Source organism: Moschus berezovskii, chromosome 21 (assembly GCF_049115385.1).
Source record: "Moschus berezovskii isolate FMDL1 chromosome 21, NW_MosBer_1.0, whole genome shotgun sequence".
Classification (NCBI taxonomy): Eukaryota; Metazoa; Chordata; class Mammalia; order Artiodactyla; family Moschidae; genus Moschus; species Moschus berezovskii.
This window is the reverse complement of record NC_142480.1, coordinates 74,225,329-74,249,464: the sequence shown is the minus strand read 5'-3', so window position 1 is coordinate 74,249,464 and position 24,136 is coordinate 74,225,329. Positions and strand designations below refer to the sequence as shown.

At 38.8% G+C, this 24,136-nt stretch overlaps 2 pseudogenes; both read right to left on the bottom strand.

The window, feature by feature from the left end:
• Positions 1-452: 452 nt before the first annotated feature.
• On the bottom strand, positions 453-2,497 carry LOC129538942 (olfactory receptor 10AG1-like; annotated as a pseudogene).
• A 12,650-nt stretch (positions 2,498-15,147) lies between these two features.
• Positions 15,148-22,210, bottom strand: LOC148774593 (olfactory receptor 10AG1-like; annotated as a pseudogene).
• Positions 22,211-24,136: the final 1,926 nt, after the last annotated feature.

Genomic DNA, 24,136 nt, shown 5'->3' with positions numbered 1-24,136 from the left:
TTCATAAGTACACCTGAGAAAAGAAGTGGTGAGTCCTTTGGACTGCAAGGAGATCCAACCAGTCCATTCTAAAGGAGATGAGTCTTGGGTGTTCATTGGAAGGACTAATGCTAAAGCTGAAACTCCAATACTTTGGCCACTTCATGCGAAGAGTTGACTCACTGGAAAAGAGTCTGATGCTGGGGGGGATTGGGGGCAGGAGGAGAAGGGGATTACAGAGAATAAGATGGCTGGATGGCATCACAGACTCGATGGACGTGAATTTGAGTGAACTCCGGGAGTTGGTGATGGACAGGGAGGCCTGGCATGCTGTGATTCTTGGGGTCTCAAAGAGTCGGACACGACTAAGTGACTGAACTGAACTGAACTCCTTAAAAAGGGAAGATAGAAGCTGAAAATCTTTCTCTGTTAACTGTTTAGCAAGCAAAATATTTATGATTAAAATCACCAAATTATTTTTTGAGCAATAATTTTCTCAGAGCTGTAATCACATCCTTGCTCTGAAGGCTGTGTATCATGTGTTGAACATCGGAGTCACCATAGTGTAGAACAGAGAGAACAGTTCGTCAGTTCCTGCAGAATGACTGGATTTTGGTCTTGAGTAGGTAATGTCAGCTTCATTGACATGTTTCTGCTTCATTGACTATGCCAAAGCCTTTGACTGTGTGGATCACAATAAACTGTGGAACATTCTGAAAGAGATGGGAATCCCAGACCACCTGACCTGCCTCTTGAGAAACCTGTATGCAGGTCAGGAAGCAACAGTTAGAATCAGTCATGGAACAACAGACTGGTTCCAAATAGGAAAAGGTGTACGTCAAGGTTGTATATTGTCACCTTGCTTATTTAACTTATATGCAGAGTACATCATGAGGAACGCTGGGCTGGAAGAAGCACAAGCTGGAATCAAGATTGCTGGGAGAAATATCAATAACCTCAGATATGCAGATGACACTACCCTTATGGCAGAAAGTGAAGAGGAACTCAAAAGCCTCTTGGTGAAAGTGAAAGAGGAGAGTGAAAAGGTTGGCTTGAAGCTCAACATTCAGAAAACAAAGATCATGGCATCTGGTCCCATCACTTCATGGGAAATAGATGGAAAAACAGTGGAAACAGTGTCAGACTTTGTTTTTTTGGGCTCCAAAATCACTGCAGATGCTGATTGCAGCCATGAAATTAAAAGACGCTTGCTCCTTGGAAGGAAAGTTATGACCAACCTTGATAGTATATTAAAAAGCAGAGACATTACTTTGCCGACCAAGGTCCGTCTAGTCAAGGCAATGGTTTTTCCCGTGGTCATGTATGGATGTGAGAGTTGGACTGTGAAGAAAACTGATCGCCGAAGAATCAATGCTTTTGAACTGTGGTGTTGGAGAAGACTCTTGAGAGTCCCTTATACTGCAAGGAGATCCAACCAGTCCATTCTAAAGGAGATCAATCCTGGATATTCATTGGAGGGACTGATGCTAAAGCTGAAACTCCAATACTTTGGCCACCTCATGAGACGAGTTGACTCACTGGAAAAGACTCTGATGCTGGGAAAGGTTGGGGGCGGGAGGAGAAGGGGACGACGGAGAATGAGATGGCTGGATGGCATCACCGATTCTGTGGACATGAGTTTGAGTGAACTCCGGGAGTTGGTGATGGACAGAGAGGCCTGGCGTGCTGTGATTCATGGGGTCGCGGAGAGTCGGACACGACTGAGCGACTGAACTGAACTGAACTGAACTGAGGTAATGTCAGCAGATCCGAAGAATAAAAGCACAACCATCAGGTGAGAAGAGCATGTGGAGAAGGCTTTAGCCTGTCCTCTGGCTGTTGGTGACCTCAGAATAGTGGAAATGATTTGGCTATAGGAGGCAAGGATCAACATAAAAGGTACAGCAACAAACAACAGAGCTGCTGCATAGACTGAGAGCTCATGTGCAAAAGTGTCTTCGCAAGCCAGCTTTAGAATGGGCAGAATGTCACAGGAGAAGTGGTTAATCTCGTTCGAATGACAGAAACACAGAAAGAAGATCTGGCACATTTGCCCTATCTTCACTGGGATTCCACTGACCCAGGAGCCCACAGCCAGCCGGAGGCATACCTTTGGGGTGATGGCCAGGGGTAGTGCAGAGGGTCACAGATGGCCACACAGCGGTTGTAGGCCATCACCACCAGGAGGAAACGCTCAGTGGCTCCAAGGATAAGGAAGAAGCACATTTGGGCAGCACAGTCCAGCACAGAAATGCTTCTGTCCTGAGTCCAAAGGTTCACCAGAATCCTAGGAGAGTAATGGACACGTAACAGATTTCCAAGGAGGGTAAATTTGCCAGGAAAAATACATGGGTTTGTGCAGTGCAGGGTCAAGCCTAGTTAGTATTATTATAAGACTGTTTCCAATAAAGATTATTATGTAAATAATGGAGAACACCCCAAAGAATAGCCCTTGAAGGTTTGGAAGTTCAGAAAACCCCAGGAGTACAAATTGTATCACTGTGGACATGTTGTCTTCTGCTTCTTCTCTTCATATTTCATCTGTGGTAATGATCCAATCAAAGATACTGTTATTCTGTTATTTCACTTTCTTTGGCTTTTGTTTCCTTATCTATATAAAAGATGGTACAACATTCATTTTTTCCAATTCCATTAGAAAACAAGCCTATAATTTCTAAGTGTCTAACAGTTTGTGAATTACATTTTTCATCATTATTAAATTAATTTGTAAGAAAAGTTATCCATTTAAACTTTATTTTCTGCCATGAATTATCACTTTTTCTGAAGATATGTGATTATAATTTTGCTCTTCATCTGAAAGCTCAAAAATGCAAAAATTTGAGTTAAATTCATTTACATAGTTATTTTGCTCTTTCAGCCTGTGTTTTTCTCTTCACCTCTCAATTCTGTGTTTAATTATTATCAATTGAAAGTTAATTTGATTGCATGGTGAAATACATTGTAAGTGACCTAAAATAGTTTTAGGGATGAATATAGTTCATCTTTAAAGTGTTGGTTTTCCTGTGGTATTTCCAAAGTCTTGTTTGGCACTGGCATTCTACATATTTCATTTTTTTCTTATAAATAAAATTGATGAGCTGACTATATAATATTATGGGATATTGCTAGTTTTCAAACATGTGTATTTCAGTGTAAAGTCCATAAATCAGTAGTGATAAGTTCTATTCAGATTTCTCCATTGAGAAAAAAGGAATTTTAAGCTATTCTTTTGGCCCAGGAACACTCGAGACGTAAGAGGCAAATATATCCAGGTTTATGTCCATGAAAGCAGTGCTAGCTAGAATGTTCACCTGTCACTTACTGACTGCATGAGACACCTTGCACAACTCATCTGTGAGATCTTCCTAAATTACCCACATCCTCAGCAATTCTTGTTTTATTGATGATCCCATTCAACTTATTCATTCTTTCTTTTTTGCATGTGTTTTTGTTAGTCATGTATGTGACTGAGATAGGTTGAGATTTCCCATCTTTTTTGCATTTTTCTTTGTATTTTAACTATATTGCTAGCTTTTTTTGGTGTTTCTGTAGATCTTTTTTGGCAATGCATAATATAATTCTTCCACTAAATGTGATTCATTAACTTCTAGAATACATTAAAGATGAATCAATTTGATTGCTTCTTTGGAATTTCCCCCAAGGTATAAGAACCCAGATACTCAGTCAGTAGAGCATCAGACTTTTAATCTGAGGGTCCAGGGTTCAAGTCCCTGTTCAGGCGGAGGTTATTTTGGGCTTCCCCGATAGCTCAGCTGGTAAAGAATCTCTCTGCAATGCAGGAGACCCCGATTTGATCCTGGTTGGGAAGATGCCCTGGAGAAGGGAAAGGCTACCCACTCCAGTATTCTAGCCTGGAGAATTCCATGGACTGTATAGTCTGTGGGGTCACAAAGAGCCAGACACAACTAGAGACTTTCATTTCACTTCACTTCACTTACAAAGTATAAACATGGATTCCCACTGAAAAGGTAAATCTCTCCTTCCTCTCTTTCCTGTTAGAGATCAAGCATACTTTTCGTGGGGCGTGCATGTGTGTATATTTAGAAATTATACTCTTTTTACTCATTCTTGCAGAAGTAGTAAATTGCTTCATTGTTTTCAGCATGTTATACATGTATTTTTCATATTATGTGCTAACTTATTTAGCCATTCCCCGGTGGCTCAGATGTTAAAGAATCTGCCTACAGTGCAGGAGACCCCAGTTCGATCCCTGGGTTGGGAAGATCCTCTGGAGAAGGAAATGGCTACCCACTCCAGTATTCTGGCCTGGAGAATCCCACAGACAGAGGAGCCTGGTGGACTACAGTCCATGGGGTCACAAAGAGTCAGACACGACTGAGCGATTAACACTTTTGGTTAACTTATGAAAGCCAATAGAAAATAAGTCACTGAAAATAAGATGCACAACTAAATACATATTCTAAGGATATTAAGTGAGGACAAAAGTCAAGATTTCTGCTGCAAGGGGAACACATGTACACCCGGGGCAGATTCATGTCAATGTATGACAAAACCAACAAATATAATATTGTAAAGTAACTAGCCTCCAATTAAATAAATACATAAATAAATAAAAATGTAGACAGACATGGGGTAGAACCAATAGTCCATACAAAAGCAAGAATACTGGGGTGGGTTGCCATTCCCTTCTCAGGGGATTTTCCCTACCCAGATGTCAAACCCAGATCTTCTGCATGGCAGGCAGATTCTTAATCATCTGAGCCATCTGGGAAGCCATACACTATTTATATATGTACTATCTACAATATCTTAAACTACACATTACAGTACTAAAGATATTCAAACTTTTTCCATTATCATACAATTTTGTCAATAAAAATGTCATTGGCAGAAATGCAAAAATGCTATAATGAATCTTTTAAATTGTCAGAAGCTAGTGGCTGACAGATGCATCATATATGAGTCTATGAAATCATGCCTCCTTTTTTCAATACCTTGTCCCAACACCGTTACCAAATTTTATTCACATACTTAAATCAATGTAGAGTGTAGTATTTGGATACTGATTAAAATTGCTTGCTGAATGAATCATCAGTCTTTTAGCAAGCAGCATGCACCTACATTTGATCGGTGCATCCATTTCCTGCAGAAAGTGCCATTTGTTTTATTCTTTTTATTGTATCTGCTGTTTATGTATGTAAGGTTTTCTCTCATTTTTTAATCCCCTTTGTAAATTATTCCTTGATGTTCAGGTAGGATAGTGCATTTGAAAAGCATACTGAAACTAAGATGCCAAAGAAAAGCCAGAAAAAGTAAGAAAGCAAAACTTAATATCAAGAATGGAGTGTTCCACATTTATTAAAATATTTTTGTCTCAACTTTTTATCTGTCAAATGGAAACTTTTTATGAATAGTAAATAGAATTGTCAGTATAAAACCATTTCTAAAGTAAGAAATATTATAATTATTCAAATTCTATACAAACTGTACTTATATTCTAAACTCAATCTCACGTTCAAAGATTTCCTCAAATCTTGTGACATATTTTTTGGTTTCTCTGACTTCTGAAAACTGTCAATGCTTCTTTTTATACAATTCAAAGAGAAAATCACTATATAATTCATCAAAATAGAGCCACTTTCGTTTTTGTTAAAATAATTCATGTTTATTTTTCTGGTATTTCCACTGAAATGACAATTTTCTTTGATGTAGGGATTATGATAGCATGTAAATCAGGTATATCACAATTCATTTAATACTGTTTAGAGCAAGTTTATGAAACCAATTTGAAATAGGAAATGAAAACCTAAAATTGGTGAATGCAGTCTGAAGCTTGCTTCCTTTAGGATAAAAAAGAAAACAGGCCAATATTACTTTAATATTTTCTCATTCATTTGCATAGAATTTAATTTTAACAAACAAATGATTCCCTTGGTATTGGATGAGAACACATTTTAATAACTCCTTTTACTGTCGTACAACTTAGTTAAATAATTTAAAAAATTTTTGTGATATATCCTGATTTAATACTACATGCAAACTACTTAAACATATGCTTACTATGTAGTAATCACTTAATAAATCTTAATACTTAAGATGACTGATGATAATAAGGTTGCAATCTTTGATATTTTGGCCAAATATATTACAAGACATTTCCTGGTGGCTCAGTGGTAAAGAATCTGCCTGGAATGTAAGAGATGAGAGATGTGGGTTCAGTCCCTGGGGCAGAAAGATCTCCTACAGAAGGGCATGGCAATCCATTCCAGTACTCTTGCCTGGAGAATCCCAAGGACAGAGGAGACTGGTGGACCACAGTCCATAGGTTCCCAAAGAGTCAGACGACTGAAGCGACTGAGTGCACACATGCATATTACAAAGTACTCTGTGATTTCTCACTCGATAATATAATGATGAGAATCAGAAAAGTAAAAAGATCATTTGAATCAGGGTTTTCTAAATTAATTAGCAGTAAGAAGAAATAACTGAACTGAAGAAGAAAGGATTTATTTTTAATTCTTCTGAAATGAATGCATTTTTTGCTGATTCTAAATCTACATAGATATTTGTAAAGCTAAATTTGCTATTGGAAAAAATGATTCATGCTTACCTGTTTGAACTGAAGCTAAATGCAATGCTTACCTTTATAGATAGAGTTAAAAGAGAAAAAAGTGAGACTTTTTTGTTTTGGCAATTAGGCAATTTACATTTATTTGGAACAGAGGCTAACCACAGTCTATAATATATTCCTTGTCATAAAAATTAGTGCTCTTTAAATAGAAAATATTCTTTACCCTTCAGTTCAGTTCAGTTCAGACGTTCAGTCGTGTCCGACTCTGTGACCTGATGAATCACAGCACGCCAGGCCTCCCTGTCCACTACCAAATCCCAGAGTTCACTCAAACTCATGTCCATCGAGTCGGTGATGCCATCCAGCCATCTCATTCTCTATCGTCCCCTTCTCCTCCTGCCCCCAATCCCTCCCAGCATCAGACTCTTTTCCAGTGAGTCAACTCTTCATATGAGGTGGCCAAAGTATTTCAGTTTCAGCTTTAGCATCAGTCCTTCCAATGAACACCCAGGACGAATCTCCTTTAGAATGGACTGGTTGGATCTCCTTGCAGTCCAAGAGACTCTCAAGAGTCTTCTCCAACACCACATTTCAAAAGCATCAATTCTTCGGCGATCAGCTTTCTTCACAGTCTAACTCTCACATCCACACATGACCACGGGAAAAACCATAGCCTTGACTAGACGGACCTTTGTTGGCAAGTAATTTCTCTGCTTTTTAATATGCTGTCTAAAGGAAATGGCAACCCACTCCAGTATTCTTGCCTGGAGAATACCAAGGACAGAGGAGCCTGTTGGGCTGCTGTCTATGGAGTCGCACAGAGTCGGACACGACTGATGCAACTTAGCAGCAGCAGCAGGTTGGTCATAACTTGGGATCAGCTTATTCCCCATGTCACTTCTTAATTAAACTAAACCTTTCTGTCTGACACTGGAGGAGTTTGGTACGACAACCAAAATCATATCTGTCCATATGATTCCTTAAAATTTTCGACCTCTTTTCCTGTATTTTGTGATTATTAAGAAATGGAAGTGTTGTAAAATCAGAAAATTATTATTACATATTACTGACTCTATAAAATAAAAATAAAGATGTTCTAAAAAAGATTTAAGTGAATAATGTCTTGAAGAGAATTGTCTTTGTCATTAAAAATTCAAAAGTAAGAAATCTATAAGACTTGGGACAATTAGATCATGTTCAACAAGAATTTTCCATCTCCACATTCACACTAAGCAGGTAAATCTCACCGTCTCCTAGACTACAGAAAGGGGAGTAAGGGGAAGGGGACACACACTCATTCCTTTTCAGTGTACATGCTGAAAGCAGGAGCCCAGTGGGCTACAGTCCAGAGTGTCGCACAGATAACTAAGCATGTACACATATAAGCAGGAATAAATAGACTTGTATAAAGAATAATGAAAAGAGAGTTAGAGCAACAAATTTTAGAAATATTTTGTCCAGGATTTGAGAGATATCACTATTGAAGGTTTATATGTTATGTAACTTTTCAAGTATTTGGTGGTCTTCCTCTTATTGATCTACATTTTTACTTAATATAAATGCAACATATCACAATCTATGAGATGGAGCCAAAGCAGTAGTTAAATACAATATTATAGTACTGAACACTTAGAATATTAAAATAGCATCTTAAGTCAATAAATTAAATTTTCACCACAATAAATTCTAAAAGTCATAGTAAAATAAATCCAAATCAAACAGAAGGAACAAAAAACAAAAATAATAGAAATCACTCAGTTCAGTGCATTTCAGTTGCTCAGTTGTGTCCAACTCTTTGCGCCTCCATGAATGACAGCACACCAGGCCTCCCTGTTTATCACCGACTCCTGGAGTTCACTCAAACTCATGTCCATCGAGTCGGTGATGCTATCCAGCCATCTCATTCTCTGTCGTCCTCTTCTCTTCCTGCCCCCAATCCCTCCCAGCATCAGAGTCTTTTCCAGTGAGTCAACTCGTCGCATGAGGTGGCCAAAGGATTGGAGTTTTAGCTTCAGCATCAATCCAATGAACACCCAGGAATGATCTCCCTTAGAATGGACAAGTTAGATATCCTTACAGTCAAGGGACTATCAAGAGTCCTCTCCAGCACCACAGTTCAAAAGCATCAATTCTTCGGCCATCAGCTTTCTTCACAGTCCAACTCTCACATCCAAACATGACCACTGGAAAAACCATAGCCTTGACTAGACAGACCTTGGTTGGCAAAGTAATGTCTCTGCTTTTTAATATGCTATCTAGGCTGGTCATAACTTTCCTTCCAAGGAATAAGCGTCTTTCAATTTCATGGCTGCAATCAGCATCCGCAGTGATTTTGGAGCCCCCCCCCCCAAAATAAAGTCTGACACTGTTTCCACTGTTTCCCCATCTATTTCCTATGAAGTGATGGGACCAGATACCATGATCTTAGTTTTCTGGATGTTGAGCTTTAAGCCAACTTTTTCACTCTCCTCTTTCTCTTTCATCAAGAGGCTTTTTTAAGTTCCTCTTCACTTTCTGCCATAAGGGTGGTGTCATCTGCTTATCTGAGGTTATTGATATTTCTCCCTGCAATCTTGATTTCAGCTTGTGCTTCTTCCAGCCCAGTGTTCCTCATGATGTACTCTGCATATAAGATAAATAGGCAGGGTGACAGTATTCATTGTTGACATACACCTTTTCCAATTTGGAACCAGTCTGTTGATCCATGACCGGTTCTAAGTGTTCCTTCCTGACCTGCATAGAGATATCTCATGAGGCAGGTAAGGTGGTCTGGTATTCCCATCTGTTTCAGAATGTTCCACAGTTTATTGTGATCCACAGAGTCAAAGGATTTGGCATAGTCGATGAAGCAGAAATAGATGTTTTTCTGTAACTCTCTTGCTTTCTCCATGATCCAGCAGTTATTGGCAATTTGATTTCTGGTTCCTCTTCCTTTCTAAAACCAGCTTGAACATCTGGAAGTTCACGGTTCATGTATTGCTAAAGCCTGTCTTGGAGAATTTTGAGCATGACTTTACTAGCGTGTGAGATGAGTGCAATTGTGCGGTAGTTTGAGCATTCTTTGGCATTGCCTTCCTTTGGGATGGGGATGAAGACTGACCTTTTCCAGTCCTGTGGCCACTGCTGAGTTTTCCAAATTTGCTTGCATATTGAGTGCAGCACTTTCACAGCATCATTTTTCAGGACTTGAAATAGTTCAACTGGAATTCCATCACCTCCACTAGCTTTGTTCGTCATGACGCTCTCTAAGGCCCACTTGACTTCACATTCCAAGATGTCTGGTTCCAGGTGAGTGATTACGCCATCGTGATTCTCTTCGTCATGAAGATCTTTTTTGTACAGTACTTCTGTGTATTCCTGCCACCTCTTCTTAATATCTTCTGCTTCTGTTAGGTCCATACCATTTCTGTCCTTTATCGAGCCCATCTTTGCATGAAATGTTCCCTTGATATCTCTAATTTTCTTGAAATGATCTCTTGTTTTTCCTATTCTGTTGTTTTCCTCTATTTCTTTGCATTGATCGCTGAGGAAGCCTTTCTTATCTCTCTTTGCTATTCTTTGGAACTCTGCACTCAGATGCTTATATCTTTCCTTTTCTCCTTTGCTTTTCACTTCTCTTCTCTTCACAGCTATTTGTAAGGCCTCCTCAGACAGCCATTTTGCTTTTTTGCATTTCTTTTCCATGGGGATGGTCTTGGTCCCTGTCTCCTGTACAATGTCACGAACCTCTGTCCAGAGTTCATCAGGCACTCTATCTATCAGATCTAGACCCTTAAATCTATTTCTTACTTCCACTGTATAATCATAAGGGATTTGATTTAGGCCATGTCTGAATGATCTAGTGGTTTTCCCTACTTTCTTCAATTTATGTCTGAATTTGGCAATAAGGAGTTCATGATCTGAGCCACAGTCAGCTCCTGGCCTTGTTTTTGCTAACTGTAAAGAGCTTCTCCATCTTTGGCTGCAAAGAATACAATCAATCTGATTTCGGTGTTGACCATCTGGTGATGTCCATGTGTAGAGTCTTCCCTTGTGTTGTTGGAAGAGGGTGTTTGCTATGACCAGGGCGTTCTCTTGGCAAAACTCTATTAGCCTTTCCCCTTCATTCTGTGCTCCAAGACCAAGTTTGCCTGTTGCTCCAGGTGTTTCTTGGCTTCCCGCTTTTGCATTCCAGTCCCCTATAACGAAAAGGACATCTTTTTTGGGTGTTAGTTCTAAAAGGTCTTCTACGTCTTCATAGAACCATTCAACTCGGCTTCTTCAGCATTACTGGTTGGGGCACAGGCTTGGATTACTCTAATATTAAATTGTTTGCCTTGGAAATGAACAGAGATCATTCTGCCATTTTTTAGATTGCATCCAAATACTACATTTGGACTCTTTTTTTGACCATGATGGCTACTCCATTTCTTCTAAGGGATTCCTGCTCACAGGAGTAGACATAATGGTCATCTGAATTAAATTCACCCATTCCAGTCCATTTTAGTTCACTGATTCCTAGAATGTCTGCTTTCACTCTTGTCCTAATTCCCCTAGGATATTTATGTGCTTGTGCACTAAGTAGCTTTCAGTTGTGTGTGATTCTTTGTGACCCAGTGGACTGTAGGCCACCAGGTTCCTCTGTCCATGGGTTTCTCCAGGCAAAAATCCTGGAGTCAGTTACCTTGTTATTTAAAGCACTACAGAATAAAGTAATACATCACTGAAAAGAAAAGGTATGGCTAGGGACATTTTTGGTTGCTTTCCAAAATATTTGAATGGCTAGTGTAATGAGCTGGTTCAATTGTACATTGACACGTGAGAGAACTAATTTCCAAGGCCGAAAGAAATCTATTTCTACTTAAAGAGCACTATTTGCTTTGGAGAGAGCAAATGATTTAGAAAGACATTTGCAACACCTAACCTTCAAATTGTTTAAAGTTGAATATCAATAGAACAACATTTAAAATACTCCATATCAAAGAAAGAAATAACTTCATTCCAGTCCAGGAAGATAAGCGTGAACTCTTACATCAAAAGTGTTGTTTACATTTTAGATTGATTTTCTTAGCTAATCATGCCATAAATATCAAAGTTTATTAAGCCAGATTTTTACAGGCTATTAAGATATTATATTAAATTTGATAAGTTAGACTATATTTCAGGCAATGTCTTCATTATTCTGTTAGAAAATTAGTGAGATAAATGACTAAAAGAATTTTGAAATGTATTGTTAGTTTTAATGTAAAAAGTTATTAAAATAGTTGAGGCAGTTTTGAAGAAAATTTTAAACGTAGGAAAACTTACTGAAGAAAGCAGTAATTGGCTTCTTTTTAAATGTTTTAAAAGTGTTTGCATACTACCATCAATGAAATGTAGTATTATTTCTGAAGAAACACTATTTTGAAAAGTATTAGTTGCTCAGTTGTGTCCAACTCTTTCTCCTCATGGACTGTAGCCCACCAGGCTCCTCTGTCCATGGAATTTTCCCACCAGAATATTGGAGTCTTCAGTAGCTATTCCCTTCTCAAGTGGTTCTACCTAACCCAATGGTCAAACCCAGGTCTCCTGCACTGCAGGCAGACTCTTTACCATCTGAGGCAACAGGAAAGTCCTCTTGAATGGAATCTAACATTTTAAGGCATTAAAAGAAAAATCATTGATGTTATACTTTTCTGATTAAACAAATACTACAAAATCAGACTACAGATATAACTGTCTTTGTCCTCATCCAGAGGGAGTTAGAGCCCTGAGGTCATTAGCTAATTAAAAGAGAAATTGGCCTGTGTCCCTAAGAAAAGAAGCCAACCTAAAGGAAAAACAAACAAACACAAAGCCTCAGTTAAAAGAATCAAGCCTGTTTACTGTTCCCTTGGAAGGACTTCTGCAAAAGAAAAGTTTGAGTAGAATTAATTTTAGAGTAATGACGTGACACTGCCTTTCTCCATCTACAGTGAAGGGCTATAAGTATACAATCAAATCACAATACTACTTTCATGTCCAGTATTAGGTGTAGATTGAAAACACTGGTGCTGGTTTAGTCACTATCCTGTCTGACTCTTGCGATCCCCATGGACTGCAGCCCAACAGACTCCTCCATCCAAGAGATTTCCCCAGGGGATCTTCCTGACCCAGAGATTGGACCCATGTCTCCTCCATTACAGGTGGATTCTTTATTGCTGAGCCACCAGGGGTTCACTAAGGTGAATATTTTGTTATGGAAATACTGAGAATAATTCATAGGTTGTGACATTTCCATATCTTTCTCCCCCTTCTTTCTTTTCCTCCCTCTCTCCTTCCCACCCTTCTTCCTTCTTTCTTTCCTCCTTCCCCATCTCTCCCCCTCTCTTTCTCTCATCCTCTTCTTTCTTTTCTCTATGTTGCTTGAATTTCATCCAGCTCATAATCATTTTATTGCTTAAGTATCATTTGAGAAAATAAAATGTGGAGAGGCTTATAATAGATGTGGTGGATAATAACACCATCTCTGTATTGCATGTGTGAATGCGTGCTCAATTGTGTCTGACTCTTTGCAATCTCCTAGACTTTAGCCCATCAGGCTCCTCTGTCCATGGAATTTTCCAGGCAAGAATGCTGGAGAGGGCTGCTATCTCCTCCTCCAGGCAATCTTCCAGACCCAGGGATCGAACCTGCAACTCTTGCATCTCCTGCACTGGCAGGTGGATTGTTTACCACTAGTGCCATGTGGGAAACATCTCTGTATTGCAGAACACTGTAATTTCAATTAAACTGTTTTGGAAAGTAAACATAAAATCATTTAACAAAAATAGAAACTGTTAATCAAAGTCTGAAATAAATAGTGGACTTGGAATTTGTAGTCACCAACTGTTCGGTTTGTACACTTTTTCTTCGTAACTCCGTTCTTAGTGTTTTAGGTTATTAAAACAGAAATAATGAGTCCAACACAACGTGTGATCAATATATACATCGTTTGCTGTCATAGATGAACACATAATATTTTTCAGTATTATAATAAAACCATGCATGAATGGTATCCCTGACACCACCTGGAAAACATTCCAAATTCATGGAGAAAATCCTCGGTATTTTTATATGAAGGAAAGATTTTATGCTACTATAATATTTAAGGAGGGAATTAGAAATTGGATAGAAATTGCTTAAGAACTTCTCTACATTTCAAAAGGTTTTATGATGCAATTTCTATTTAATATTCATAATACATGTGGAAATTTCAAAAATTACTTATCATTGCATCTTATTAAGAACTTGTCTCAAATCTTAGTTAAGCAAATTAGTACTCAGTTGTAGACTGCTAATTTCCAACTTGTTTTTCAATTGCTATTTTTACTTTTCTCTGATTTGATTTTCCCAAAATACTTAAGAAAAATATGGAAGAAGGTTATTTTTACAGTATTGGAGAAGAATTAAGACAAGACTTCAATGTGCAGAGAGAGAGGTGAACACAAAACACAATGATGAGAATAGTGCATCCCATTGGTAAATCATTAGTGGAGGATATAGTAATCTAATTAACATTGGATACTGTTATCCATTTATAAATCAAATACTTATTGGGTTATTTATATATGTAAGTTCCCAGGAAGGAGAAGTATATATAAATGATACATTCTATGTTCCCCCGAAATTACCTGTTGCAGTAAAAGTAACTTGGATTTTGAGTTGTACATGCCTAAAATTGTCTTAATAATGCCTTCTGTTTGCTTTGATCTTAGACTATTTATATAGCATTTTTAAGTTGAAATTTATTGAAAGCATGGCTGTCAATTGCAGGAATTACCACTCAAATGCAAAATCAGTATTTGAGATGTGATTAATACCTCTTTGGCTGAGTTCTTTATGACTCTTTCAATTGAAATAAACTGACTATACCAACTATTACAACAGACAAAAAAATCACAAAGGTCATTCCCCAAATCACTTTTTCTGGCTTATTTTTAAATTATAGTTGCATGATGACTCAAAAATATTTGATAGCTGAAATCAAAATATAAATAAATGCAATTCAAAAGAAATAACATGAGAAAGGAGAATTGATGGAAAGGTCTTCTAAATAAAATTGTCAGATTTCTGGCTATAAATTCATCTCACAAAGCTGAATTACAGAATGCAGCATCGATTATTTCATTATCAGTAACAGGAAAATACAGCCATCTATCAGCAGACCTAATTCCTGATACTACTCTTTTCTGATGGATTGTTTTTTGTAAAAGAATGAATTTCTTTAAACTACGGCTTAATATCAAGTTTAGATGCTTTTTTAGAACTCAAATTAGTGAGTTTTGAAAGTGCAGTGTACACATTTTATCACTTGGCAAACTGCAACTCAGAGAGATAGAGGACTTTACATTGATTATATATATATATACTGCAGGTGCTTTCAGGAGACCAAACAGCAGAAGGCAATTTCTCTCTAGTCATGGCATTTGTTCTCCTGGGATTTTTGGATCTTCCGAACCTCCAGGGACGTCTATTTGGAATTTTCTTTCTCATCTACATATTCATCTTAACAGAATAATCACGACGGTAGACGCTGTGCTCCAGACGCCCCTGTAGTTTTTCCTTGCAAATTTCTCGTCACTCGAAATCGGTTACGTATCTGTCACTCTCCCTAGGATTCTAGTGACCCTTTGGACTCAGGACAGAAGTGTTTCTTCGCTGAGCTGTGCCATCTGACGCGCTTCTTCCTTGCTCCAGGAGCCCCGGGGACGCTCCTCCTGGGAGCGAGGTCTGTGCCCTGTGCGTCCATGTGCAGCCTCTGTGCCATCAGAGGCTCCTCTTCCTTGCTCCGGGAGCCCCGGGGGCGCTCCTCCTGGGGGCGAGGCCTGGGCCCTGAGCATCCACGTGCAGCCTCTGCACGCCCTTCCCTCACAACCCACAGGACCGGCCTGCAGTCGGCTGCTGGCGCCTGGGTGCGGGAATTCCAGTCCCGACAGCACAGACATGCCGGGTGTACTTACTGCTGTTCTGTGCTTCACACCAGATCGACCGCTTCTTCTGTGACATTCCCCATTGATCACCGTGGCCTGTGCGGACACGGCGCTTAATGAAATGTGTGTCTCTCGGTTGCTGTGCTGTTTGCCACGATTCCTTTCCTCCCGATACTGGGCTTTGATGTCAAAATCATTTCTGCCGTATGAAAGCTGCGCTCAGCCACAGGCTGGTCCAAAGCCTTCTCCACCTGCTCTTCCCATCTCACCGTTGTGCTTTTATTCTCTGGTTCCTTGACTATTACCTATTTATGCCCCAAATCAAATCATTCCGCAGGAACCGACAAAATGCTCTCTGTTTCCTACACTGCTGTGACGCCAGTGTTTAACACCTTGACATACAGTCTTAGGAATAAGGATGTGATTGCAGTTTTGAAAAAACTATTGCTTAAGAAAACACTGCAAAGATGTGAAAGGTCACTTTTCAATATTTGTCTCAGAGGGCTCACAGAAATATAGTTTAATTTCACTCTTCCCATGTTCACTGATAGTGTTCAGTTCAGTTCAGTTCAGTCGCTCAGTCGTGTCCGACTCTCCGCGACCCCATGAATCACAGCATGCCAGGCCTCCCTGTCCATCACCAACTCCAGGAGTTCACTCACACTCATGTCCATCGAGTTGCTGATGCCATCCAGCCATCTCATTCTCTGTCGTCCCCTTCTCCTCCCGCCTCCAACCTTTCCTAGCATCAGAGTCTTTTCCAGTGAGTCAACGCGTCGCATGAGGTGGCCAAAGTATTGGAGTTTCAGCTTTAGCATCAGTCCTTCCAATGAATACCCAGGACTGATCTCCTTTAGAATAGACTGGTTGGATCTCCTTGCAGTCCAAGGGACTCTCCAGAGTCTTCTCCCGCACCACAGTTCAAAAGCATCAATTCTTCGGCGATCAGCTTTCTTCACAGTCCAACTCTCACATCCATACATGACCACGAGAAAAACCATAGCCTTGACTAGACGGATCTTAGTGTTAAGTATTCCTAATTATTGTGTTGTCATTTACAATTATTACGTAGTTTGGATTTTCTGCCTGAAGTCATTTTGACTATATTTTAAATAAGAAAATTTATTAATTGTGTTTTATTCTTTAAGACAAATCCACTTTTTCATAGCCATTTTAAATTTACCCAACTATAACATTTCAGAAAACTAAGATCATGGCATCTGATCCGATCACTTCATGGGAAATAGATGGGGAAACAGTGGAAACAGTGTCAGACTTTATTTTTTGGGGCTCCAAAATCACTGTGGATGCTGATTGAAGCCATGGAATTAAAAGACGCTTACTCCTTGGAAGGAAAGTTATGACCAACCTAGACAGCATATTAAAAAGCAGAGACATTACTTTGCCAACCAAGATCCGTCTAGTCAAGGCAATGGTTTTTCCCGTGGTCATGTATGGATGTGAGAGTTGGACTGTGAAGAAAGCTGACTGCCGAAAAATTGATGCCTTTGAACTGTGGTGTTGGAGAAGACTCTTGAGAGTCCCTTGGACTGCAAGGAGATCCAACCAGTCCATTCTAAAGATCAATCCTGGGTGTTCATTGGAAGGACTGATGCTAAAGCTGAAACTCTAATACTTTGGCCACGTCATGCAACGAGTTAACGCACTGGAAAAGACTCTGATGCTGGGAGGGATTGGGGGCAGGATGAGAAGGGGACAAGAGAGAATGAGATGGCTGGATGGCATCATCGACTCGATGGAGGTGAGTTTGAGTGAACTCTGGGAGTTGGTGATGGACAGGGAGACCTGGCATGCTGTGATTAATGGGGTAGCAAAGAGTCGGACACAACTGAGCGACTGAACTGAACTCAACACTTTCAGATAAGTAAACCGCTAGAATTTTGCTTAAAATGTGTAGAAAAAATATCCTTTGCTTTGATAACTGGTAAATTATTTACAAATATGCTGGTACTGCCATTTGTATTTGTGACACATTCATTTTTCAAGGGAGATATTTTATTAGATATGTGATGAGGAATGAACACAAGACTAAATTAAAAGTCATATATTTATGAACAGTAATTTTAAAATAGAATGAAAACCTTTTATTGCATTCACTTTCTCAGTATAAATTAAGAAAATTGTTCCATGTGTAATCAGAGGGAGCTGTATATCTGGATCTTTTCTTTCCACTTCTTCCAAGAGTGATAAAAATTGAATATCAAACATCTGACAGGCTGTCATACTGCTTTCATTACTGTGCTTCATAACAATTTCCAAAATGCATTTCGTACTTAGAATCTTTGCTAGAGCTTACTTAATTAACAAAGTTGCAATGAGAAAGAAAATTTGTGTATGAATTCTTTTTTTACACTTAATATCAAGGAACAGATTAGTAATTTAGATGAAAATTCAGAGCTTCCCTGATAGCTCAGATGTTAAAGAATCCACCTGCAATTCAGGAGACCCCATTTCAATTACAGGGTCAGGAAGATACCCTGGAGAAGGGATAGACTACCCACTCCAGTATTCTTGGGCTTCCCTTATGGCTCAGCTGATAAAGAACCTGCCCACAATGTGGGAGACCTGGGTTCTATCCCTGCGTTGGGAACATCCCCTGATGAAGGGAAAGCCAACCCATTCCAGTATTCTGGCCTTAAGAATTCCATGGACTGTATAGTCTCTGGGCTTGCAAAGAATCCGACACGACTGAGCAACTTTCACTTTCCAAGCAAAGATTCACACACAATTACTTAATATCACAAATAGTAATATATACATAAAAAATGCCTAACACTCCCTCCCTATAAGCTGTATTTAAATTAGCATAAATATAACTAACATTTTTTTTTTATTTATTAAAAAAGGTTAGTTATCTTTATACCTTTACCAGTTGATCTTTCAGCAATGTATATGAAATTAACCAGAGGGTACAGATAAAATCAAGAATTATTCCATCATAAATATCCTAACAGGAAAGAAAAAAGAGAGAATTTATCACCACTTCACTATATAGCTGCTTCTGTCTTTCGAATGTGTAACTCAAGGGATACTCAGTCTCTATAACTAAAAATTATTACTAATACTTGTAGACAACATCACTTATTTATCTAATGATAATGTCACTTTATAGGTTTAATTTCTTTTGTAGATTTTCTTCATTCAGAGTAATTTCTCTTTAAAAGAGTTAACAGTTTAATTATAACATTTGATTTATAAATTTGGATTTTTATTTTTCTAGGGCTTGTGAGGATTCCTAGGTGTTTCATTGGTATAGAATTTGCCTGCCAATGAAGGAGATACAGGTTCGATTCCTGGGTCGGGAAGATCTCCTGGAGAAGTAAATGACAATTCACTGCAATATTCTTGCATGAAAAATTCCATGGACAGAGTAGCCTAGGGGGCTATATAGTCCATGAGTTACCAGGGTTCAGACGTGACCGAGTGATTGAGTATGCACACATGAGTGTAAATATCTTAACCTACTTCATCTATTTTTTTCATGTGTCAAAAATTAAATACATTACTGATGGTGATAAAGAAAGTGAAGATATAATAGTTGCTGCTGCTGCTAAGTCGCTTCAGTCGTGTCCAACTCTGTGCGACCCCATAGACGGCAGCCCACCAGGCTACCCCGTCCCTGGGATGCTCCAGGCAAGAACACTGGAGTGGGTTGCCATTTCCTTCTCCAATGCATGCAACTGAAAAGTGAAAGTGAAGTCGCTCAGTCGTATCCGACTCTTAGCGACCCCATGGACTGCAGCCTACCAGGCTCCTCCATCCATGGGATTTTCCAGGCAAGAGTATTGGAGTGGAGTGCCATTGCCTTCTCCGATATAATAGTTATGGGATTGCTATTCTTTCCCTTTTAAACTATGACACTAAAGAAGTCTCTTGGATGAAATTAGGTCAAACCAGTCAGTCCTAAAGGAAATCAACCCTGAATATTCATCGGAAGGGCTGATGCCAAATTTGAAGCTCCAATACTGGCCACCTGATGCAAGGAACCAACTCATTGGAAAAGACCCTGATGCTGGGAAAGATTGAAGGCTAAAGGAAAAGGAGGTGGCAGAGGATGAGATAATTAGATAGCATCATGGGCTCAATGGGCATGAACTTGAACAAACTCTGGGAGACAGTGGAGGACAGAGGAGCCTGCCACACTATAGTCCATAGGGTCACAAACAGCTGGACGTGACTTTGAGACTGAACAACAATAGTAATTCTTTCCCTTAACTCTTAGATAAGCAAATTGTAATGAAATGAAACAGTATCAGTCCTATAATTAAGATAACTGATTTTTGTTTTGAATTTATTATAATCTGTGCATTCTAAAGTATCTCAACTGTTCTTTTTGTATCAATTTCTCTGTCTATAAAATAGCAATAACACCTACTACCATTAATTATTTCAAAGCAATGAACACAATATCTTGGATTCAAGGAGCCTTTTGCAAATTTTAAAAATCTTGGAGAAGGAAGCATTTGCCAACCTCTAGTTTTCCATAGAATAAAGGCTACTCATTTAAATATTGAAATTATTTTTAACAATATTATTAATACAAATTCTCTTACAACAATGTTCACACTTCCCTGCCTTCTTAAACCTTCAGGCAGAGTTCATTCTGCATTAGTGTCTCATGATATGCATGCATGAAGAAATAGCTGCTCTTATCCTTCATTTACAGCACCTGCCACTATTTGCTGACATGGAATATTTAATTTTGCACTGAATTTCTATAGAACACATATTCTTCTATCTCCTTTCCTTTCTTGATTCTCATCACTTGATTTTCAAGATTCTAGAAACATTCTTTAATTCATTAACTATTTTTTCCTAATATGTTTTTCATTGTCATCTATCATTCTTTATCCCACTGAAAAAGAGTAGACAGCTTTTTGTTGGTCATTTTATTTTATTTACAATTCTAAATGAGACCTCACTTGAAAGAAAAGGACAGAGATTATCTCAAGGCTCTTTCTCTTTTTATTTGATCTAAGATAGGAAACTTATGACCAACCTAGATAGTATATTAAAAAGCTGAGACATTACTTTGCCAACCAAAGTCCGTCTAGTCAAGGCTATGGTTTTTCCCGTGGTCATGTATGGATGTGAGAGTTGGACTGTGAAGAAAGCTGATCGCCGAAGAATTGATGCTTTTGAACTGTGGTGCTGGAGAAGACTCTTGAGAGTCCCTTGGACTGCAAGGAGATCCAACCAGTCCATTCTAAAGGACATCAATCCTGGGTGTTCATTGGAAGGACTGATGCTAAAGTTGAAACTCCAATCCTTTGGCCACCTCATGCGATGCGTTGACTCACTGGAAAAGACTCTGATGCTGGGAAAGGTTGGGGGCGGGAGGAGAAGGGGACGACAGAGAATAAGATGGCTGGATGGCATCACCGACTCTGTGGACATGAGTTTGAGTGAACTCCGGGAGTTGGTGATGGACAGGGAGGCCTGGCATGCTGTGATTCATGGGGTCGCAAAGAGTTGGACATGACTGAGCGACTGAACTGAACTGAACTGAATACAACTGGGCCTATTATAGCAATTCTTGTCTAAAGTTCTTACTACAATAGAACATTTCACAATAAGGTTATAGAATTCCCAAGTGAATGATTTGTTATTTGTTGACCCATACAGAACCATACAACTGGAGAAAGAAAGGTCTCTTAGTGTTACAAGTAATTTTTATTCTGGTAATAACTAACACTTTATAGACAGATAAATTGAGCTTAAGATAAATATTGAATATTTATAACAAATATATAAGAAATCAAGTTCTGAAATACAACTTATTATTTCAATGAATGAACTAAGGTATTTGCATGGCCATTGTCTCAGTGCCATTATGACATCCTTGTTCCTTAGACTGTATATCATGGGTTTAAACACAGGCATCACAATCGTGTAGAAGTGAGAAAGCACTTTGTCAGTTACTGCTAAGCCTTGGGGTTTGGGTCTTAAATATGTGACAAGGCCTGATCTGAAGAACAACACCACAACCATAAAATGAGATGAGCAGGTGGAAAAGGCTTTGCCCCAACTTGTGGCTGATGGCAATTTAAGGATTGTGGAGATGATTTTGCCATAGGAGACAAGTATCAACAGAAATGGAACCAAAACAGTGCAGCAACTGTGAAGACTAACATTTCACTCAGAAAAGTTTGCCCACAGGCCAGCCTGAGTATGGGAGGGATGTCACAGAAGATATGGTTGACAGGGTTAGAACCACAAAAGGGCAGAGAGAAAACCTGGCCTGTCTGGCCTATTTGAATTGGGGTTCCACTGATCCAGGAGCCAGCCACCAGCTGCACATGCCAGTCACACACCTTATAGCTCATGATTAGAGGATAGTGCAGAGGGCTACAAATGGCCACGTAGTGGTCATAGGTCATCACAGCCAGATGGAAGCATCGGTGGCTCCAAGTATAAGAATGAAGCACGTTTGTGTGGCACAAGCAACTAAACAATCTGTTCTTCTTTGTGTCCAAAGACTAACGAGCATTCTGAGGAGTGTAATAGACACACAGCAGATTTCCAAAAGGGAAAAGTTGCCAAGGAAAAAATACATGGGGGTCTTCAGACCAGGGTCTAGTTTTGTTATCAGAAATATGATGCCATTGCCCATCAAGATAATTATATAGATGAGTAAGAACAGTCCAGATAAAAACGTCTGGAGATGAGGAACATCAGCAAAGTTCAAGAGAACAAACTCCATCAGTTTAGTGAGATTACCTTCTGGTGCTTTTTTTTGGTGTTCCATCTGTGAAAAAGTGGAAATATATAATCTGCTTTATATTTTTCCTTCAGGGATCAGTGCCTGTTTTATAAATTGTATCATGATATCCAGACTGATTTCCAAGATCAATGCAATTGTTTCTAATTTAAGAATTTTATTATATATGCATTTCTCCTTTCTCAGTTTATAATCCATGTGTTATCACCATATACTCTCCCTTGAAATATCTTTTAGGGCATTCTTTTCAAATACAGTCCAAATTCAAAAAAGTTTAAGTGTTAGTCGTTCAGTTGTGTCTGACTCTCTGATCCCATGGACTGTAGCCCACCAGGCTTCACCGCCAATAGGATTTCCTAGGCAAGAATAGTGGAGTGGGTTGTCATTTCCCTCTCCAGGGGATCTTCCCCACCCAGGGATCAAACCCGGGTCTCCCACAGTGCAGGTGGATTATCAACTGAGCCACCAGGGAAACCCCAAATGCCCTGATCAGCATAGGCACTGGACAGACTGATAATCATTGAAGATAGACCCACAGTATTGCTACGTGATCCCAGTTTTAAATACTTACATTATTTTGTGGCCGTGTCTCATGGCTTATGGGATCTTAGTACCCCAACCAGAGACTGAAGTGATAGTACAGAGTCCTAATCGTTGGACTTCTAGGGAATTCCCTTAAATATTTACATTTTTTTGGCAAATTTACTGTATATCTCTATAACTTTCCTGTACATTCTTCAGTAGAACTATTAATATAACAGAAATTACCTTCCTTATATATTTTCAGCTACATATTTCAATTCTTCATTTCCTTCCTATCACTTGATGATCTTGATCATGCATGTTCTTATATACAATTCACATTATTAGGCAGTTTACAAAAAATGAGAGAATATTTTATTTTATTGTACATAGGGGAATAAAATACATATATTTCTGTAAGATAGTATGTGGGGGCTATAAGAGGGGTTTATTCTGGAAAAGTTGTGTGGAATAGATACAGATAGAAGCAATTAAGAGGGTCACTCTGGGAAAACAGAAGTCACCTGGAATGTGTTCACTAGCTGTGTAAGATACTTCCTATTATGCTTTACCCTGTGTTTTGTGTGCTTCTCGGATGTCTTTGTTGTTCCTCAAAAAATAATAATAATAATTCAGATAACAGTTTCTAAACTCACTTTTCTTGAACAAGGATACTGAGATTTAGCAATGATGGATATATTGATCATTTGCACATTGGTTCTGTGATTGCAAATCAGTGCCTATTTTTTAAATCATACTTAAGTTTGAATCCTAACTCCGTTATTTATTATCTGTTATATTAAGTAATTGTTTAAGTTTTCTGTTTGCTTTCTTATTTGAGATAATTAAATATTATATAGTTGATAAAATTACCTATCACTTTTAATATGTTTAAGTTATGGTCCTATAACTATAATTATTAATATGGCATAATGTTCTTAAATCTTTAGTTGCCAGGGTTGTAACACACTCCCTAGAAAAAATTGTTTTTGGTAGAGTTATTGAGTTACTTGTTGATGATTATATTTTTGCATTTTTTTTTCCTTTCATCAGAGCCAGGAGTAGAATACAGTCTGAGCTAAATAAGGAATGAGACTCCTCAGAGCATGCACTCAGTTTCAGGGCTGACTCTGCATTGCACCATTGTTAAAGGGACTGCCTCATTAAATATTACACTCCAGGCATCACTTGATTCAACATGATTCCCAACCCTGCTTTTCATTTCCCCATCATTTATGTTTTGAGTTTTTCCATGCAAGCACAGTCTAAATATAGTGTCATGGACAAAAAATACAATCCTGACAAGATGGCCTGCAATCGAATCATAGCTTCACTTGCGTGCTTTGTGACAATGCGAACTGCTTAATCTTCCTGTGCTGTAGATCAGTTCAGTTCAGTCGTGTCCGACTCTTTGCGACCCCATGAATCACA